The sequence below is a fragment of the Chelonoidis abingdonii genome, chromosome 7, assembly GCF_003597395.2.
Source record: "Chelonoidis abingdonii isolate Lonesome George chromosome 7, CheloAbing_2.0, whole genome shotgun sequence".
NCBI classification, from domain to species: Eukaryota; Metazoa; Chordata; order Testudines; family Testudinidae; genus Chelonoidis; species Chelonoidis abingdonii.
This window is the reverse complement of record NC_133775.1, coordinates 5906124-5922506: the sequence shown is the minus strand read 5'-3', so window position 1 is coordinate 5922506 and position 16383 is coordinate 5906124. Positions and strand designations below refer to the sequence as shown.

Below are 16383 nucleotides of genomic sequence, written 5' to 3'. Positions count from 1 at the left end.
TTAGAAGTTTGGTTTCCACTGAGATCCCGTGAGGAAAGACACCAAACCGGTCCTTTTATTCATATCCGAGGGTAGGGTGACCAGACAGCAAATGTGAAAACTCGGGCTGGGGGTGGGGGGGTTATAGAAGCCTATATAAGAAAATGACTCAAAAATCGGGACTGTCCCTATAACATCAGGACATCTGGTCACCCTATCCGAGGGCATTATGAGGGTTTGGATTTTCCCCATAAAGCAGGAGTCTACCTTAGCGTCCTCCTGATGCCTAATCTCAGCCGGGGGGGGGGGTGTTTGTGTAGGCATGTTTATAAATATGTACTCACCTTCCCCACCCCAAATCAAATCTATGCTCCAGATTCATCGCATCCAGCTCTCAGTTCCTATAGCCAGGATAGAACCGTCTCCCCTCCTCCCACGACTGGCTTCCCATTATCTCCCAGTGATTTAATTAGGCGTTTACACCTGACTAGACTTGGAGTAAATGACTGGTAAGATGTCTTATTAAAAAAAAATAAAACTGGGTGGAGGGGGGGGAAGCAGAGAGAAACGTAGCAGCAAGCCCTGGCTTGATTGACAGGGTGGAGGACCATTGAAAATCTTGCAGGGTAGCTGCTAGGTCTGTGTGAAGCTCCTTTTAAAAATCCTTCCTCAATCCTCTCCCCCCAGTAGATGGCAGCTTCGCTGGACCCTGAGACAACTTAGGAAAAAGGCAGGAGAACAGAGGGAAGGGGGAGGCAGGGACGGCAAAGTGCTCCGACTCCTGCTCTGAAGTCAGCACTCCGCCTTCTCAACCCCTTTCGCTCCGAATCCGGTTTCTGGCTACACTCCGGAGTGAGATTTACACCCGCCGCTTGACCGTTTCCACTGAAGAGATCCTAGGGCAAGATTCGAAAGGTAAGACGCTTTCCGATCTCCTTCGAGAAAATTCACGTTAGCAGTAGGCTTCCCCTTACCTAGCACGTCTGGTTTGACCGCTATAGGCGATCAATAAGCGCAGAAAGTTTTGTCTAGGACGAGCCCCTTTGCAGAAGGCTTACGGGGAGTTACTGAGCTGCTTCTTTCTAGTCACATAAAGTCTTAGGGCACGTTTTAAGTGCAGAGGGTTTTTTGTCTCCTTGTAGACGCTTCAACCCCTGCCGGGGGTATTTGATGCCCTTAACGCATCCTTTGAAGGAAGCAAATGAAATGTAGATGTGTGACTGAGAAAACAGGGGGAAACACTCTCACAACTCGAGTTCCATCAGAATCCTGTGCCATCTGGGTGCCGATTGTTGTGGACGCTCTTAACTCTTCTCCTTTGAAGGAGTTTTATTCTGGTTTTGCTTCATTTGGAATGTATTGGTTTACTCCAGAATAAAGGTGGCGAGGAGTTGTTGTTTTAAAAAAATCTTGCAGTTTTTAAAATGTAACTTTCAGCAGATGGCTACATGACTAAAACTCAGACCCACTGATTCGTTGAGCTAAGGGTAGGTTACACTGCATGTAAGAAAGCAGGTCACAGACACGGATTTTAATGCTTCATTTCCAATCTCCGAACTTCTGTCAACCCTGTTCTGGCAGCTCCCTCTTGAGCGCCCCAGAGACACAATTAGAAAAGGGAAAGAGGTTGGTTTAGGTTTGGGCTTGGCTGTGTAAACACACTTTTCTTTTACCGCTCGCTTCCTTTTTCGAGTCTCTCTTTCCTCTTTCTCAGGTTTTCTTTTTTGCCCAAGGGCACACACAGCTAACAACGCATCTCTTCATTTGTGGGGATCAAAGTAGCAGACCGTAAATTTCACGCTATTTACATAATGATGTTTAATAAGCCAAACAGCCTGGTGAGCAAGAGAGAGAGAGAGAGAGAGAGCCAAAGGCAAAAATCAGATTCTGGGAAGAGACAAAAGCCCTTTGCACAGGAAAAGAGGCTGACACCACTGTCATTAAAGTTCAGCAGTGGTTGGGACAGGTCTCTTCTGCCAGGTGGGCATCCGAGTGGGAGTGAAAATTCGGATTGTGCGTCTGGCATTAGAGTATAAACCAAAACGGAGCCCAAACTGATCGGAAGTTTAACACTGAATTTCCCTCCCCCTCCCCCCGTGCCTTTTAAATATCACTGAGCTTATAGTGAGACCCAAAGGGAAAAAACTGCTCTCTCGCTCCCTATTTTCTAACGCAGAACTAGAGCTGGGAGGATAAAGACAGGACTCCGAGAAGCCCCCACTTAGGAAGTGTATAAACTCAGGACGTGCGTTGTCAGGCGCGGTTGATAAATGAAGGGCTCTGCAGTCGAAACCTATTTGCACCTCCATTATCCGGCGAACCAAATGGGGATCCGCATGCATATTTTACCGCAAAAGATCTCATACATCTCAGCCAAAGTCTTCCCTCGGGCCATGGCATAACAGATAGAGGAGGGAGGGAGAAGGATGAAGGCAGAGGGACAGGCATCCATTCATCGCCACTTCTTAGGCAGGGAAGTAAATGTTTAGCCAAGTACCTTCTGTCCAGGCAATCGGCCATTTACACTCTCTCATTCATCAGCACCACGCATGTGCTTAATGCAGATGTGTGTGTGTGAGAGAGAGATACACGTCTCTCCCCTTACACAGAGCATCGTCACACGCGGGTGATTACAAGACACGTTACAGCACCTGCAAACGTGAGCATCGAAAGTAACACTGTCAATTTCCTTAACCATCAAACTCGACCAGGCAATGGGGTCCTCAGGCCCTGGGGAGGGGGGTGAGAGGATGGGGTACAGAAAGAACAATGCAGTAGGTAACACACACGCCTCTCCTTTTTCTAATGAGCTATCCGGATACAAATCCTGTTCTCCGTGCCTTTGTCCTGAACGGGAAGCTGCTTGTGGAGGAGAGCCGACTCTCGAAAACTTTTGCTGGCTTCAGAAACAGACACAAGTCGGGAATCGGCTGTGCCTCTCTGCAGGGCCGCCTGCACGCAGGCCCGCAGCTGACAGCTGCTTTAAGTGAGAATAGTTGGAATCAAGGGCTTTCCCACTTAAGTGATATAATTATTAATCGAAGTGAAACGATTATGAATAAATAGAGCGACCAAGCCGCTCTGGCTGCCTATTGCCAGGGAACTTCGCGGCTCCGCACAGAAAAGGTCTCGAGTTCTGTTTTAAATTCGATATTTGAAGGACTTAAAAAAAAATTAGCTTAAAGCGAACAACTTTGCAACCTCCCTCTGACACACGCAGATCTGGTGGGAAAACAATATAAATCCCCCACCTAGAGCAGAAACCTCTGCCCAGTGCCGTAGGGTATTATAACTCTTCAAAACGACGCGAAACTACGAGGCAAAGACCCCAATGCGTTTGCTGTTTTTGTGTAAAAACGTTATGTTGGTATTTCTGATGTAAAGGAATCCTCTTGGAAGAGGATAAGCCTCTCCTTATCAACATATTCCTATCTTATAGCGATGGGTTCATTATTCCAGCTAAATATTTTGGGGCGCTTTTTGCCTTTTGGACAGTCCAGCCGAAAATATCCCATCTGTACACAGCAGCTTGGACGGACTTAAGCTTTCTCCAGCTACCCCTCTTTTCATCTATCATTCTGTACGCGTTTCTGTTGGGATCGATTTGGAAATAAGACACATCTGTGTGTGTATAAAATGATCGGAAGTGTATGTGAAATAGATCTACACACACTTATATGGAATATCATTTAAAAACTATTTCACTTACGTCTCATAGATTCACTTTTTTTTCCTTAACGTGAAACAGGAGACTTTATTTTTACTGTTTTAAATTCTTCAGCTCTTCCTGGGTGTAATTAATAATCACTTTTAATTCTCTGGAGTGATTATTTATATCTCTATGTAGTTTAGTTCAGTTAAGAAACAATACAGATAATATTTAAAACAAAATCCCCCCCCCCCCCGCAAAAAAGTTCCCAGGCCATTACCCTGGGTGAGGTGAACTTCTGAGACTGTTGACAACTTTAAAAAAAAAAACACCTTGGGAGAAGGAGAAAGCGGAACGTGGACTGAACTGCGAAGGGTATCTTCATTTAAACTCAGCAGACTGTTCTGGGCTAAATGCATTCCCCCATCAGCATTTCACTTTCATTTTAGGGAATGCAAATCTGGGCAGAAAAACTCTTTCCTTGTTTCACTAAATTCAGGACAAAGTGTGTGGTGACTGGAGGGTGGGAAAAATAATTACTTGACAGTTTGAGGGTTAGCGCTCAAAGTTTTATTCTAATCTGATTACACCTCTGAAGTGGAAACACCATTTTGCCCACCTCTTCAGAACACACGCACACACACACCTCTGCTGTGATGCAACGTTAGGACACGTTCCCGATCTTTGAACTGGCTTCTATTGTTTAATAATAATAATTAATAAATCCCCTTCTGTTCCACTTGGTTGGCTCCTCAAGTTTTCCATGTAAATGACAGTAATAAATATCTAATCATGCCCCCCAGCTATAGTCGGTTCTCTGAGCAGGCCTCATTAATGAAACGTCAAGTCACGGAAAAGTTGTGTTTTTTTTGGTTCCTGTAAACGATTTTTTGAGACATTGTGGAAACAGTGTTTAGGAAGCCACAAGAGAACAACGAAACCTGCCCAGAATGACAGTGCTGCTAATTTATTTTTAAATAAAAAAAAAATGTGCATTTGGGACATTGCTTCATGGCTAGTTTCTCCTTCTAAATTAGTGGCAGTGTATGCACACGAATCGTCTTTCTTTTGGCATAGACTGAAAACAGCCTTGATTCATTTAGGGATTAAAAAAAAAACAACCACCAAAAATAACCACCCTTTTTTTGCGGTTCATCATTTCGAATCTTTTAGAAATACCTTCAGATCAAGCACACTTGTAGCACATACTTAAATGTCTCCCAAACTTTTTTGTGTGCGTGTGAAAAGTTTACAGATAATTGCCAAATATGCTGCTGTCAACCCACTATTTTTATTTTAAAATTCGTTATTCTAACTAAAAAAGACCATTCCCGGAAATGAAAGGTAAGGAGGAGCTATGATGCATTGCGAAGTCTATTTTCTTTTGCAAATGAGAAAAGCAAAGAATTAAACGGAAAGGAGACAAAATAAATGGAGCCTAGACAAAACAGAGCAGGACATATACAGAAAATACAACCCCCTTTTGCTCAAAGAACAAACAAACCAGCTTGACTCTGCCCACGAGCAAAACTGCGCTTTTAAAAAGCATTGGAAACCGATCTCTTAAAACGAGAGTGTCTCGAAGGGGTTTCTCCACAGAGAAGTGGCATGTGCCCATCAAAAGCACGGTTCCCAAACAATTAATAGGGCCGTAAAGAGCTTTTAATGCTGAGGAGGAGGAGGATCAGGCTAAAATTAAACCATGAGAGTTGGATTTGTTCTCCTCTCGCTAAACAAATGGAGTGATTACATTCTTTCCAAACGCATCAGTCACACTACATTAAGAAGCAGAGAGCTAATTATCCCAATTAGGAGGCTGATTTATAATTAATGGCTTGGACCAAGTGATAATTGGATGTTAATGGATAACAGTTTTGTCTGGAAGTAGCCTCTAGCTTCCCCTAAGGCAGGGGTTGAGGGTGGTTTTTTCCCCCCCATTCTCTCTTTCCTCCTCCTGCTGGCAGCACAAAGCAAATGAGGAAATAAATCTGTTATTAGCTGATTCAGTGAGATCAATCATCATGGAAAGGGCTTGCGGGAATTGTTTGCAAGGCGGTTTCTGGTTTGAGAGACCTGATGCAAACAGAGCCAGAAGAAGTAGAATAAACATCCAGCAAAACTGCAAGAACAAACCTTCCAAGTCACTTGCCTACCTGGGATCCTCCTTAGCTTTGGGTGAAGTCATTTCAGGCGCACAGCCCAAGTCAACAGCAAATAGCCCCAGATCCTGTATACAGAACAGATGGCTATTGGCACAATCCCTTGCAGGTTAGCTGGCTGTAATCTGACTCCTTATCACTAGAAATACTGCAATGGATTGTCAAAGGTGTTCCGCTTCTGGATTTCACCTCACCAATTTCCTCTTGAATTTAAAAAAATTCCTTCTCTGAGGTTATTTTTAGTGTCACTCCCTCCAGATTTTAAATTGTGCCACCATCACACTCCAAATCCTATGATTCCAGGTAAGGGAAGAAATGGGCAGTTTAAATGCCCAGGGCCTGAGTCTGATCTTACTTTCACCTTTTTTGCACTACATTGATTTTTAGTGGAGATTTAACTGATTTTGAGTCCTTGTTTGGGACAGCAGGTAAGCAGGCATACTTCAATCCTCTTGAAACCATTCCCCAGCCTGGAGCATGCAGTTAATGGGACTAAAGCACATGCTTAAAGTTAAGCATGTGCTTAAGTGCTGTATGCATGTAGGACAGTTTGCCTGCATCAGCACCTTTACTGGTATGATACCAGAATCTGGTAGCAGCTTTCTAACTTGTAATGATAACCAAACTTTCAGGAGAACCGTTTTTTCATTTCCCCCTGATCTATGCAGTTCTAAGGGCAGATTCTGCTTCCATTTATGCCAGTGCACCCAGTGGAGTCACTCTAAATTTACTCCAATGTAACGCGAACACAGAATCTGGCTTCATGCCTCCACTGCAAGCAGACTTCAAAAGAAAGGTGTCTTCTATCAACCTCAACTCAAAAAAGATGCATTAGAATGGAGAAAAGGTGCAGAAAAGGACAGCAAAAATGTTTAGGGGGGATGGAACAACTTCTATCTGTGGAGAGATGGAAAAAGACTGGTGGCTAAGGAGGGATATGACAGAGGTCTATAAAATCATGACTAGTGTGAAGAAAATGAATAGGGAAGTGGTGTTTACACCTTCACATGACATAAGAACCAGGGGTCACCCAATGAAATTACTAGGTTGCAGGTTTAAAACTAACAAAAGGAAGCACGTCTTCACATAACACACAGTCAACCTCTGGAACTCATTGCCAGGGGATGTTGTGAAGGTCAAAAGTCTAACTGGGTTCCAAAAAATATCTAGATAAATTCATAGAGGGGTCCATCAATGGCTGTTAGCCAAGATGGTCAGGGGTGCAACCCCATGCTCAGGGTGTCCCTAAACCTCAAACTGCCAGAACCTGGAACTGGACAATAGGGGATGGATCACTTGATAATTGCTTTGTTCTGTTCATTCCCTCTGAAGCATCTGGCACCAGCCATTGTTGGAAGACAGAATACTGGGCTAGATGAACCATTGGTCTGATCCAGTATGGCTGTTCTTGTGTTCTTATTTCCACTTAACTGCACTCACAGCCCTAATCTAAATGAAGGTTACTGTGTGACAAAAGTACTTGAGGCATTGGGGGTGTGATTGTCCTTACATTAGCTTTCTACCAGTGTCACTTGGTTGATTTCAATGGAGTTACTCTTGATTCTTCCTTGTGTGAAAGAAGGATCAGGGCTCTGCATCTCTCTGACCTTCAGGACACATCTCACAGCTCCTCTTCCCTCCCTGCCCCCAAGGCATTTAAATAACTGGAAATGTAAGGGTGGAAAAACTGTGGGAGGGGATGAATTTGAGTTTCAAGTCACCTTGCTGATCGGGTGCAGGGGGTTGTATCAAATTGTACTGCTGCAGTTGGAAAATGATTTGTGCTGGTCTTTTTACACGGTCACAGATGCCTGGAGTATATGCAGAGCAGCTCTTTCCCAGCCTCTCTAATCAATCTAAATAAATCTTCAAATGTCCCAATGAGAAGCTTTCCTTACCATTCTGGAGTCAATTGGTACCTGCTGTAGTGCTCTGACGAATCTTTCCACAGTCAGCAGGAAGCCGGAGCTTTGTCCATTTCACATGGCAGTACGCATCTCTCTTTCCTGGGCATCAGCCCCGCTATCTGTGTCATAAAGGAACAGAACTAAATGTTAGAAGAGGCTCCCCCCCTTCAGGTCCAGAGAAAGGGACACTGGCAGGATGGCCCAGGCAAGTTTTGCACAGTGTTTGGTTTTGTAGCCGTCGCAGGATTGCAATGGATTTGGTTCCCAAAACCAGCAATCTCTCTCCTAAACACCAAATGCACCATAGCAAAGAGGGTGAACTAGCTCAAGAGACACCAGACCTGTATGGGGACCTCTCTCACTTTCAGCTTTGTCTTTTGGGTCGAGATCAGAGAGATCAAAGCTAAAACAAGCTGGAAAAAAAAATGTAACCGCATGAATAGTATTAGGCCAAACTTTTCAAATCTGCTTGTGTGAAATCTGGTTGCGTAAACTCCTAAATCCATATTTAGGCTCCTAAATAAAAGTAGCTCAATTTTTCAAAGGTGGTAGGTGCCTGCAGCTTCCCTTGATTTCAACTGGATTCTGAGACAGTGGGGACTTCTTTAAAATGAAGATACTTTTATTTAGGTGCCTACTTAGGTGAATACTCACTGATTAATTCAGGAGTCTATATTTTGTTCATTTTATTTTAAATGATGGACTTAGATGTCAAAATCATAGTGAGTGACATGAGAACAGTCACAGCGACATCACTAAATACTTTAAAAACAAAATCACGAGAGACCTGGTTGTACAGAAAATGCAGATAAAAATTAGGAGACTGAAATAAGCCAAAATGTTTTTTATTATTATATAGCGGTTGCTAAGGCTGACCTACTTTTCTGAGAGACCCCCTAGATTCCGAAGCTACAGAGGAGAAAAGAACCATTCCTCTTTGTGGTTTCTATAAAAAGAGAAAAATGTGGATCTAAAGAACTAATTCAAGAAATACAATGCTGCAATTTTTTAAAAGCAATTACCTATCTATTACACGAATTTAACTGTTGGGTTTATTCTGAGTTAATCTAAACTCTTATTTTTACTGTGGGCCTGATCCAAAGTGCACTGAAATCAATGGGAATCTTTCCATTGACCTCAGTGCATGTTGGATCTGGCTCTATAAAACCACGATCGCAGATTGTACAGCAATGCATCTTCCATAAGACTTGGTGTCATGAGTTACAGCTATGGAGAAGAATATGGCAGGTAACATCACTTTGTTCTTTTACTTAGTTTTATTCTCTTAGTGTTTGGAAGGTACATACAGGAATCCTTTAGGATGTTCTAAAAGACACTATAAAGTACAAGGCAGAATAATGGAATGGGGTGGGGGCGGAGAGGGGAAAAAGATCTTAACAGATTAGTCTATTGGGCCCTGGAATAGTCTCCCAAAGAGTGATGTAAAAACCCCATTGTTTTAAGTCTTTTAAAATTAAATTGTACAAAGCTCTGGAAGGAGCCATGCTGCAATAAGGATGGGTCTCATGGGTTTATTCTATCTCCAGTTTCGGTGGTGCTAAAGTGAACAGGGTAAACGTGTCTGTTAAGGAGAAAGCAGCACTATGCATCTCCTTGTAAGATATGAATGACACAGGGCTATCATGCCTGGTATGCATTACTTCTTACATTTTAAATTGCCTGTTGATGGGTAGAATTTACACACCTATGCTAGATTCTTATATTGCATTCATCACAGCATCTGAGTGCTTAGAGGAATGGGAAGCATTAGATGAAGCTACAGTTATCTCCATCTGCTCTATTTCCATGTTGCTATTATTTAAAGCATTGATCCCATAATTAAGGTCACACAAACAGCCACAATAATTTTTTCCCCCTCCTGAACTAGTCATTGAGTATTCACTGCAGCAGAAAGGGCTTAAAGATTATTCCATTGACAAGAGGGAAACTAGCATTAATCCGATGCCAAGATTGTGAAATCAAGCACTGAAAGGTCAGGAAAGAAGTTCCATACAAAAGTTTCTCCTCCTGGGACATTAGAATGTCCCGGAGTTGTAAGTGTTGTTGGACAGTCCTAGAAATGCAGGGCTGGAAGAGACCTCAAGAGGTATCTTGCCCATCTCTGCCCTGAGGCAGGATTATACCTAGACCACCCCAACAGGTGTTTGTTTAACCTGCACTTAAAAAGCCTTCAAAGAAGGGGATTCCACATCCTCCCTAGCTAACCTGGTATTTGGGTGATCTTTGCAAGTTTAGAATAAGGTAAAACACTTAATGGTATCCCATTCATCCAAACCAGCTTTAGTATGAGCACAAACACCTAACAGAGAAGTCCATTGTGCATTGCATCCTCATTATTAGAAGTTGTAGACCTATTATTCTGCTGAACATCCATGAGGAAAAAAAAATCTTTATGTTCATTAAGTTCTCCGTTTCTGAACTAGATTTCTTCAAAACTGGCTTACTCCTTAGATCTTCGTGAGATCTAGAAAACAAGCAATGTTTAAAAAAAATTGCTTTAGCTATGGGTGTGTTTTGTGCACAAGATTTCTAATCAGAACATAAGGGGAAACTGTACATTGGAAAGCTATACATTTAAAACATGCATAGACGGAAAGCATCTGGGCATTGGAATTCAAAGAATTCATCCTCATAAGGTCCAACTCAAAAATAATTTGCCGACATTACGAACAAGTCCAGAGGTGCTGGAACAATTTGCATAGTGGGGATGCCAAGAGCCATTGAACCAAACTGTAAAGCCTGTAGCTAATAGAAACCACTTCAAGCCAAGGGGTGTGGCAGCCCCCCTAGTTCCAGCATCTATGTGAACTGTAAAAAGAATGCTACCACTTCCACTTTAACGCAATGAATCAGTGGGGCTACAGAGCTGATTACAAGATCAGAGCCCCAGGTCTGCAGCACTGAGGATTTTTTTCTCCAAGGAGGCATCTTACTCCAAACAGTCATCCTGCTTGAAGCTACGGCCCCTAACTCCTTGCACCTAAAGCCACATTTTGGCACTGAAATAGACAAACAGGGGCACGCAGCTTCTCTAGTGGCAAGTGTCCATGGGCCCAATTCTGTATGGCGCTGATCACGGCAAGCTGTTCTCAACTCCCACCAAGATCAGGATGACATCTCAGAGGATCAAACCCTGAGCTAACACTGAGGCATGATCTTCCATTTAATAGAAGTCAAACATGCTGCAGCCACAACTACTTTACAGACAGAATTAGCCACAACTTTTCTCATGCTGGATGCCAGCAGCCATACAGAACTGCAGGCTTTGCAAAGGTCTAGGCCTACCTATTTATGCAGTGTTGAAAACCCCACCTGCCACTTTTCAGAAAAGTCATGTCATTAGCCTTTAAAATAAGTCCATTTTACATAAACAAATGGAGTGGTAGACTTCAGCCAGACAAACCTGTGCAAACAAGACTTGTGAACTGCCAGCCAGAAACATGTTGATGGATTCTTTGATTTTTATTTTATTTATTTTTGCATACAAACTGTCAGATTATACATCTAAACTGCTTGTATATTGACAGTCACTTGATTGCTTGGCACTTTAACGCTAATAAAAGCCACAGTTGTGAGCCAATGTCATATTTCAAACCAAAAAGCTGCAATAACATAGCTGGAGTCGACGTGGCTTAGGTCGACTTACTGCAGTGTCCATGATGAGAGACGCTCTCCTGTCGACTTAATTCGTTCCCAGTGGAATACCAGGGTCGACTAGAGAGCGTTCCGCCATTGATTTAGCGGGTCTTCACTAGACCCACTAAATGGACTCCTGGTGCATCAATCACCGCAGCAGCGATCTGTGGCAGTGTAGACATAGCCTCAGTTTGGATCCAAAGTAAAGTTCCTAACGCTTTTAACTTCCTTTGGTAGATAAGGAACTCTTGCTACTTTGACTAAGTATGTAAGAGCTTCAAATAAGATTGCAACTATATAGGCACATTTTCCCAATTATGAGGTTTCACTTTTAGGGTAAGAATAAGGAAAAAGAAAGGGAGGCATAACATATATATTTACACAAACTTACTGTATCTGTAAACACACGATTGAAATATTCAGCTGACAACTAGTGTGGTCAAAATAAGAGACTTTGACTCTTAGGTGTCAAGACAACACTTGGGCTCTAGTCCCAAGTAACTTGCCGTGCAGTATTGCCAAACTTAAGCATTTGAAAATCAGTAGTCGGTCCCCCAGAATCAGGAGATTGGCTTAAAAATCAAGATTTTTAAAAATTATATTTGCAGGTTCTTTTTATTTGCCTTGGACCACACTTTCATGTTTCTCTTTCTCTGGGAATACTAGAAACTCACTTCTTTAAATGAAAGCGGAGAGTCTCCCATAGTCACATGACTTCAGGAGCTGGGGCTTTGAGGAAAAATGCCACGTATCATAAGAGTCATGATAAAATCGCAAAGGCTGGCAAACCCTGGCTGGGTGACCTTGTACAAGTTATCTCATTCCTTTGTACCCCAGCATATGAATTTGTAAAATCAATATAATCACAGCTCCCTACCACATAAGGGTATTGAGGTTTGTGCAACATTTATGATACCTCTTGAGATCCTGGTGTGATACTTAGAGTGAAAAAGATTAGCATTATATATATACTTGTTATGATATTCCTTAATCATAGTTCTCAAAACTACTGGACAATATAATGAAAATCTGCCTAATATTTTATTCCATGTATTTATATACGAGACTATTGTACTGGACCTATATGCAAATAATTCAATTTCACTCACTAAAATGCTTCAAAATTTTTCTTAAAATATTGTCATGGTTTTAAGAGACCTTGGAAGTGAAGGGGTGGGGGGAGGAAACAGATGGGGTGGTTAGATCTGAATCATCAGCAAGAAGTTTGAATAGAATTTACAAAAATCCATGTAGAAATCTGTTTTTCTTTTCTGTGGGTTTACACTTAGCTGAACAGATGAAGCTGAATTCTGGGATCATTCATGTCCGTGCAAACTGGGACTGTAACTCAGTTTAGGTCCCTGTAATTACACAGGTGTAAGAATATTGCAGGTAAATCAGACTGGAGTCCTTCAATATCGAGAGCTGTCCTCAACGACACCTTTATTCCAGTATTTTAACAAAATCCTTTGAATTTCATTTTTATGATGCATGACCCTCACTCTCTTGGAAAACTGAATGAGGAAAATGATGGTGTTGCAATATTTCAAATAGTTATTTATACTACATCCACTGTAACAAAAAAAAGTTTCCTTAGACATTCAGCACATTCTCACAAGAGCAACAAAACTGATTGAAGACTTACTGTTTATTATATGATGTGAATTTTGGACCATCTGGATCTTAAAGATTTAAGCAATAAACGAAGAAATTGTGGAAAACATCTTGCAAGGGTCATTTATTTACAGCTCCCTAGACATGTAATGCATTCAGCACCAAAGACGTACAAAGCCTCAGATCTGGGGTTAGAATGTGCCTTTTTGCATATTTTGTCAGATAAGCATAAGCAGAGAGATTTGCTATTTGTCTCCCTGACTTAAAGTGTGGTTGTACCCAGGGCCAGCGCTACCATTTAGGCAGCCTAGGCAATCGCCTAGGGTGCCAGGATTATTCAGGGGGACGGCATTTTGCCGGAGGGGTGGCAGGCGGCTCCGGTGGACCGCCCGCAGGCATGCCTGCGGCAGCTCCACCAGAGCCACGGACCAACAGACCCTCCGCAGGAATGACTGCGGCAGCTCCACCAGAGCTGCAGGATTAGCGCGGGGGGTGGCGAAAGCGCCTAGGGCACGAGAAACCCTGGCACTGGTCCTGGTTGTACCCTAAAAAGGCAAAGCTAATAAAAAATGGGTAAATATTTCCATTTCTTTCCATCATTTTATTTTCAGTACACCTTATTGATTGGCTGCAGTTGTGACAAAAGTGATATTAATATGGAGATACCATCTTTTATTTCAGTGGGCTTTTGAATCAGGCCCAAACAGCTGACCCAAAATTTAAGTTGCATTGAGCACTATATTAACAAATGGATTTTTCTGTGCCCTTTAGTGAGGGATCCTGCATGGTTATATGCATTGTTCATATGGAGCTAAATTTGCTCCATTTACTGCTAGCCTTGCAAACTCAACCTGGGATCTGAAAATCAAGCTGAGTTCTTTCAGGCTCATGCATCATCCCTAGTAATAAAGATTCTGAAACTGGAACTCAGTTAAGAATTCTGTCAACTATATGCACAAGCCAGGCTAGACTCCATCTCTGATGGCTGCAGAGGTTATGCTGCTAAAAAAAGAAATTAAAAAAAACCATCAATGCTTATTTTTTGTCACTGCATTAAGCAAACATAGCTCTCCTCACACACCTGGAGCAGTTCTGTTGTGGAAGAAGGAGCACATTTTAAACTGTGACTCTTCTGATTGTAATTGCACTGTAAGCCCTGCCATCATTCTGTGCCTGGATCTCCTGTTGAAGTCACTGGGCTTTTGCAGTGGCAGGTGGCTAGGTTATCAGATACTGGAGTGAGCAGCATGGTATAAATACCCAGAGGATCTCATCCAATGGAATCTTTTCCCTGACTCCAGTGGGCTTTGGAACAGACAGAGATGACAGATCTAAGTTGAAGCTCCATTGAGTTCCATATTAACTTTCATTTACCTGTGCCTTTAGTGATGTCCCGAACCTGAGGGATTGTGTAGGCTGCTCCTGGATTCCCCCCGTAGCAACAGGAGCCAAGAGTCCTTTGCTTTGCTGGGAGGTGGCCGGGTGTTTTTAATGATCATCCCCATCTGGCTAGGAAACTTCAGCCTTTCCTCCCAGGGGCCCAAGAATATTATACTTCAGTGCAATTTACACACAGCCTACCTTTGAAGAGCGCTAGGAAAATCCAGCTGGTGTAGATTGTGCTCGATTGCTTCTGTTTGTGCTCCATAAAGCGCTTTCACAGTTAGTACTAGCTCTTACAATTCTGTAGACTGCACTTTGCTCAGAGGTGCAACCCAACCTGTTAATTTTGAACCTAGGAAGACCTAAGTTTGGTTTGGTCCTGGTTAACCTCCTCTCCTTACAAAGGAACACACCTGAGATGCTTTCACCACTAATGAAATACTAGTCCACCTATGGCTCTGGAATTATTTCTGCCATTGCTCCATTAGCATCAAAATGTAACCTTTTTAGCACTCATTAAATAGGCATTACCATGGCACAAATCACTGTAGTATCTGAGGAGCTGGCAAATATCAATGGATTAAGCCCTGCAGCACCACTGTGAGGTGGGGAAGTATTGATTATACCCTTTCAAAGAAGGGAAACTGAGGCATAGAAGCAAAGTGACTGCTACAAGACCCCCACACAGCTCAGATCGCTCAACTCAGAGCACTGTGCCTTAACCCCAAGACCATCTTTCCCATCTAACTTTAGGATGTGTGATAAAGTTTCTCCTTCCGCAGGGCTTATCTGCATGAGGAAATGGACCAGAAAAGCTGTTGCAGAATAGCTCCAAATGGGGATGTTCTATTCTGGAATAAAAATCACACTATTCTAGAATAATTAGTTGTTTCCAAAGTGGAGTAATTATTTCCAAACAGAGCAAATTTTATATCAGAATAGAGGGTCCACACAAGGAGCCTGTTCTGCAATAGCTTTTTCGATCAATTTCCCTGCATAGATAAGAGTTCAGACTTTCGCTTGAGGTTCGAATGGGAAAATAAATTGGATTCGCAGGCTGGAAGGAGTGTGTGTTTTTGTTTTTTTAAATGGACTTTGCTTTGTCAGTTTCATGTAAATTATATTTAAATTTGGATTGCTCACTTAGACTACAATGGAGACACTTTAATCAAATGACAAATTAAAGCAAGCATACAAAATATTCCTACTCTCCAATTTTTCAGTACTGTAATAAATCTTTAGTTCTAGCTTTTCTTCACGCTATCAGGAACATCTCAGTGAGAATGTGTGTATTTACCAATATGAAATATTTATGAAGTATATATTTACATTTTTAAATAGACATTTTATTTTTATTAGAAAACCCCCAGGAAGTTCCTTTTAAAAAAAAAATAGCAAAAACAACCCAGAACAAATCTCTTTAACCAGGACGCAAGACATTATTTGTGTGTTTCCTTTGCATATTTTGTACTTAGGACAGAATTATGCCCCTGGATACCTGCATAAATGCCTCCCCAGCATAGATTGGGAACTTTGGCCCTGGCATATTGAACAAATATTTAGGGCCATAGTGTCAGGCTAGTGTAAATCAGAGTAGCTCTGCTTACATCCCCTGAGACTCTGGCCCTACCAAAGTTCCTCATTCACACAAGCATATGGGCTACATCTTCAATTGGTGTAAACAAAACCAAACTGATTTACACCAGCTCAGGATCTGGCATTCCACACCCCAGGGAAGTTATGTTAAACCATATCACTTATTGTAATAGTCGCTCACCCACTGTTCCCACTCACACTGGTAATTCCATTGACTTGAGAAGGGATGATTTGCATGAGCAAAGGATACTTGGGTAAGTAATGGTTGAAGGATCAGGCCAACAAAAAGCATACACTTAGGGCCCAATCCTGCAAAGTGATGAGAGTCAACCCCAGCTGAGAGCAATGAGCACCTTGCAATCCTCGGTTAGCTAGAGAGTTGGACCAGGCCAGATGGAAGTAAATGGCAGCCTTTCCTTGAAAACATCTTTTTTACTAA

At 42.3% G+C, this 16383-nt stretch overlaps 1 protein-coding gene across 1 annotated transcript in view; it reads left to right on the top strand.

Annotated features, from left to right (window-relative positions):
* The first annotated feature begins 768 nt into the window (after positions 1-768).
* Positions 769-16383, top strand: part of DMBX1 (diencephalon/mesencephalon homeobox 1) — a 38743-nt gene continuing 23128 nt past the window's right edge. Inside the window, exon 1 of the mRNA XM_032805043.2 lies at positions 769-894. The gene's annotated coding sequence lies outside the window, so the exon portion shown is untranslated. The remainder of the gene's footprint in view (positions 895-16383) is intronic.